Here is a 6,309-nt window from a genome sequence, read left to right on the forward strand (position 1 = left end):
GAGGAGGAGCCAGAAGATGGTATCTCTGATTTGGAGAGTAATAAGCCTGCAGGTTTAGCTTTTTGGATTTCTTAGAAATGATCTAGCATTTCAGTTATGTGCAGAGGAAAAAATAACAAAACAAAACATCCTACACAATATCCTCATTTAATGGTCTGACAGGAATAAGAGCGAGAGACAGTGTGACATAAAATTGTATTATATCTCCCTCTTGTGGATTACTAAAGTACTTCAATGCGGATGACAGGTTATCACAGGGGTTTTCAATAATGGGATTCAGGCAGGAACCCAGGGGTCGCTAGAGTGTTCTATCAAATGGTCTTTCAAATGTAGTTAGGTTAAAGTAAAAAGTTTCCAAAAAAAATAATAGTAAATAATAATAGAATTTAAGTACTCAAAATGTATACATAAATACATAAAGTAAATGAACTGTCCACCTCTGCACTTAAAATCTGTTTGCCATTTTGTCACACATAACACAAATATCAGTGATAACACTGAAATTGAACTCTATTAGGCCAACTGTCGTGAATGTGACCAAATAAAAGAAAATAATAGCACATATTTGTGGTTTTTGCACACACACAGGCCTGGTGCACTCTTCAACTGGCCCAACTGCCGATGTCCATGTGGCCGGGTAGTGGCGGCGTTTTGCTTTTTAATAATTGGTTGCATTTATAAAGCACTTTTCTCTGCACTCAAAGTGCTTTACATATGGAAGGGGGGAAATCTCCTCAACCACCACTATTGTGCAGCGTCCCCTAGATGGTCTTTGACCAGCTCCTTGATAAATAGCTGCCGTGCATTGGTTACACCACTATGCAATCAGGTTGTTGTGCAGTGAAGTTGGTGTGGGCATTGGGGATAGCAACATCCAGCACATATAGTATTAGATCATTTCTGGTTTCTTCTCAACACTGTTATCATCCACTGTTTTTCATCATGCATGGTGCTCAGGAGGACTGCACACTTTCCCTTCTTTAACACATAGATATCATGGTCATGTTGCCATTGAATCCAAATTCTGAGCTATATGTCTCCCTTAATTTGGATGGCTTAATGCGGCTTGTTCTGGAGAAGAGTCCACTGACATGTACAAGGTGACAAATAGCATTGACTTAAGACAACAATATGGAGATACAAGGTTTACGGTTAAATTCTGTATAGTTCCAATGGCAACCAATAGATGGCGCAAATGGCTTATTGTAAAACCAGTACCAGATCATCTTACCAACAAAACAATGAGTCGTAAAACAGACTTTTTTCCACTTTCGGAGGGCTCCAGCTCTACGATAAAGAATTCATTAACAGTCTAATATCTGAAGATCATAAATTATAAACCACAGTACGATATTAAACTACTTAATGGCACCAATTTTAAGAAATTTCAAAAAGTTCTTGTTAAGAGGATTTCATGAAGCGTAAAGAGAGAAAGAAATGCGGTGCTGTGGCAAACACAAAAAAGGTGCAGTGAGTATTAGAACTAATAAATAATGTATGGCTCCGTGAAACATTGCCTTTCCACCAATGTGGAATGTAATTGTTCGCCTGCGGGCTATAGTAGGCTAGTCAGGCCAAACTAATCTCGAATACACGAATCCTTATAGCTCTATTCATCTCAGCCCTCTTCATACGTCTTTCGTTGACTCTCTCTCGTAATTTTTTCACTTGCACATGGCCTGAGTTTGATTTATTTTTAGTTTAGTTGTTGTTGTTGTTGTTGTTTTGTGTTATTTTACACTTGTTGCTATCCCAGAGGACAACAACTGAAGACAATGGGAAAGTGGGAGGGAGAATTTTGCATTAACGCTTTTGCATTGCCTGTCTAAGTGCCACTTACCATTTAAACAAGAGATGAAGCAGCTCGATCTCTTTATCAATTCATTTCTCCCAGGAGGACAGTCGCCGAGTGCAAGGTTATAATTTTCACTCTCATGGATGTTGATGAGAATGAGACGTAGGCTATGGTAAGAGAAAGACAAACCATATGAGACAAGAGAGGAGGTATTATCAAACTGTTGGTCGAATATATTTCTTTGAGTTGTATAAAGCTCTGTACCGAATGATCGCCAAATTGTGTGAGCGCTATGATATACAACTACTTGTTATGCTGAATCAAACCCAGGAGTCTTCATTAATATATCAGCTTGACTGATGAGCATTTTGGGGAGCCACAGCCACGTTTGAGAAGTTCCCCTACAGCTGCGACAATGAGAAAGAAACAAGAGCCATTTTAATATTAGAGCAGCTCGACACATTTGACAGATGTTTTGAAGGAATAGCCTAGACATGAATTTTTAATTTCATTCTGAAATATGAAGTTATATTTCATTGAGGGCATTACGTTTACGATTAGAACATTCACATCCTGTGAGAAGAAAGAAATTCTTGATGTTTCAATCGAGTAGTGAAGGAAATGACAGTAGCCTATGTTGTGTGACCTGAATGGTTGCTATAGAGAAGCTATAGCCTATACGAGTAAATATTTGCCTTGCCTTTCTTTTGACTAGAACAGTTGTAAATATTTTATAACTTAAATTTCATCTTTTGAGATCAGGGAGCAATTACAGCGGTTTTGATTCAATAGATGACTTGTAAAAAACTAATTAGCACAGTATTTTTATCATCATCTTCTAAAAAACTAATTAGCACAGTATTTTTAACATCATGTTCTGTACACTGCTTAGGTGTATAGTTGATTTTGATGGAACGGCTGGCCCCTTGAGATGGGTTTGTGGGTTCATGGGCCATAACTGGATCATTTAGGCTTTCCAGTGCTCTCGTTTCTACTAATCTGCTTTATTGAACTCATTTTCGGTTACACTGTAATCATTTTCTGCAGGGCCTGTTTCAAAGTACAGGAAATGACTCTTGTGTTGCCTTGTGTCAATAATGCTTTGGTCTGGACATCTGACGCTTGGGGAACATGACTTTTCAGGGATGTCTGAAACTGAGAAAGATATATTTAATGTTAGCAATTCAAGTTGAACCCGGGCATGCAATGAGTTATTGATTTTTGTCAGAAATCTAAATGGGCATTTTATTAGTGATTAGTATAGGCTCAGACCGCTTCATTGAGCAAAGGTGTTAAGTCAGTTTTGTGAGAAAAATGAATCTGCTCACAGCAGACATCCTACATCTTACCACCAGTACACGATTTCTGCTCGAGATCGCTGTTCCACCTGACAACAAACATCGCAATAAACTGTCACAAATCCATTCCTTTTGCCTGAAGACACATGTTGTGTTCCACACTGAGCATCTATCAAAGGTCTGGCACTACAGCTGTAAGACATGGGGTGGCAAGTCATATTTGGATTTAGATGAGGTCACATACTTATGCATTTAATGGTGAGATCTGTAAAACATTCTTCCATATATCTTCCTTTGTGTATAGCAGAACAAATAAACACATAGGTTTGGAACAACATGTGGGTGAGTAAATACTGACAGAATTTTCATTTTTGGGTGACTTAACCCTTTAACACAAAAGTTGTCCCTAAATTCAGAGGTAAATTATGTTGATAGTACTGATGTAGAAGCACAAAACTCTGGTTGTGAACCTAAACTTTACTTAAATTGTAAATGTGTCCTTCAAATCTGATTGGTTGATTGGAATGCTGTTACACGACCAACAAAGATAAGTTACAGTCTACATCTGTTACCACATTTACTAACATGTATTGCTCGGAAAAGGAATTATTGATTCTTAGTAAAATGTAACTGGCAATGTTGTGACAAAAAAGTTAGTAAATGTTTTGTTTTGCTATAGAAATAGTTAATACTTAATAGCTAATAGTTGTTTACAAGCAATATGACACACTCGCTGTTAGCCTGAATTGCAAGATGTAAACAACACTGGTCCAGAAGCACTTCCTGTTTCAGTTTTTTACACTACATAAAAGCTGGGATAAAATACAACCAACAGAACATATAAAACTGAATCAAAAAAATTCTTTAAGGTGTTTTCTTTACATGTGAAATAAAGAAAACAGTTACAAACTGAAACAGGAAGTGTTTCTGGACCAGTGTTGTTTACATCTTGCAAAATGGTCACATATATATAGAGTGTTGATATTCAGGAGTGTGTCATATTGCTTATAAACAACTATTATAAGCAATATGACGTGATCGCAGCTCTGATTAGCTATTTGATAGAGCTATAACATGGCAGTTTGAAGAATGTATAGGCCTAATAAATTCTTCAAACTGCCATGTTATAGCTCTATCAAATAGTTTACAACACAATCTCATGGCAATTCGTAACTATTTACATTTAGGCAAAGAGGTGAATTTGTGGCTAATTAGTATGAATCTCAGTTGTACGTTTTTGTTTTTGTCCTCCCAGTGACAGACGGTTACGTTTTGGCTTAGGCCTACTTTCTAAACATTGTGTACAGCACACACAATACGTATTCTGTGGAAAAAATACAAAATTAGGTGCTTCCACCTAGATCATGTACAATAGGTACGTTCACATGTGTTGATTATTTCTCTGAATTAATCTACTCTTCTAAACTGATTGTTCAATGGTGCTCCACTATATTTATAGAAGTGTGGAGAAATCAAATAGCAGATATAGAGCTACAGGACTTGATTGACTCCAGCTGAAGCCATTTTCAGCAGGACCATAACTGCATTTCACACTGTGGGGCTCGACTAAGACCAGGTCACGTAGGAAACATGAAGCAGCAGAGCTAATCAGAGCTGCGATCACGGCCCTCCTGCTTCTCTCTCAGCTCTAATGACCAAATTCACTCCCATTGGCAAGACCAGTCACAAAAGCCCTCGCTCCATCTCCAAGACTGCCTTTCTTCTTCAGAATCAGCAAGTGCTGTAAAGAACCTCGGTAGTAGCTTCCTGAATGCATCCTATGCGAAATCAGCTGATAAGCCAGGTAATAAAAATGCAGGATTGGAGAATACAAACAAAGAAGTGTCATTCATACTCAGGGTAATTTTAGAGAGGCAGACGTTTCTATTATCCGTGTGATAAAAGGCCAGGAGAATTACCTTTATGTCTTTTTGAGGGTTTCGAAAACTTTGTTGTGGGTAATTTGGTTTTGCTTCTGAACAAGACTTTTTTTTTTTTGGCATCAGCTACTCACAATGATAAACACAAACAGCCACACTCTGGAGCATGAGAGGAATACTAATGAAATAAGCACAAGCATATCACGAAATCATTTCAGTGTAATCTGAAAATTGTTCTCTCTTCATTCTTCATAACACTTACACAACCTCCAAAGCTATAGCATCGATTACACATCCTTCACACGAGAGGATTTCCGCCTGGTCTCTGGGTATAATACTTCATCAAGCTGTAAAGAAAAGACAGCATGGGAGTAATGCATAGTGACCTTCCCCCACGGCCAAGTTGATTAACAATAAGGCTGTTTTGTGTGTGTGTGTGATGTAAGGATTCTGTTCCGGCCTTGTTGAAATACGATGGCAGAGCCCCATTACAGAACCCATGCTGAAAGCTGTTCAATTATAGTCTATCTAAACACACTAAAGTGCCTGCAGATTCTGGGACAAACAGAGAATAGTGCACTCTATGGCTCTGTAGCATGCTCTCACTGAAGATCACAGTCAAGGAAGATGACTGTCACTAACATGAAGAAATATGAGATTACCTAGCGGGGACATCATGGAGATCATAGACATACGGCTAATGTTCAGGAAAGATCATAGAATCCTCAAGTATAACCGTTATTGGTGAATTAGAGTTCAGAAGCGTGACTTGATGAGTTGAAATCTGAGTTACATAGATACAAGTTAGTATGCTTTTACTATTCGTTAATCGCTCCCTGTGTGTATTCTGAACAATGTCTTTGCTATTACACTTCTCGTGTTTATTGTCTCTGAATCGCTTGCTGTATTCGTCACTTTGCATAAAAGTATCTGCTGAATAAATGTAAATGAAGACAGCAACAAGCTTGCGCTTTATATAAAATGAATATATTGGAAGACAGAAAAATAATGGTGAATATTTATTTATGTTGCCTTTTGTCATCCAAATATTGTCATTTTACCAAAACGTGAAATGCTAACCCCAAATCCATTTATGCATACTTAACATTTAAGTATTAGGTTGATTCTTTTTGGCATTTTCTAATCTAATGAGACCTTATTATAAACAAAATGTCAACTTGATAACATGCTTTAAACGCCATGCTTGGAAAATACCACATTAGTAATGTTTGGGGAGTCAGATACCCCATAAAATCATAAATAAATGCAATAATTAAACATTTATTTATTTATTTAAATTTATTTATTTGTATTTATTTTGTCTGTAGTCAAATTG

Source organism: Pimephales promelas, chromosome 17 (assembly GCF_988280905.1).
Source record: "Pimephales promelas chromosome 17, fPimPro1.hap1.1, whole genome shotgun sequence".
Lineage (NCBI taxonomy): Eukaryota > Metazoa > Chordata > Actinopteri > Cypriniformes > Leuciscidae > Pimephales > Pimephales promelas.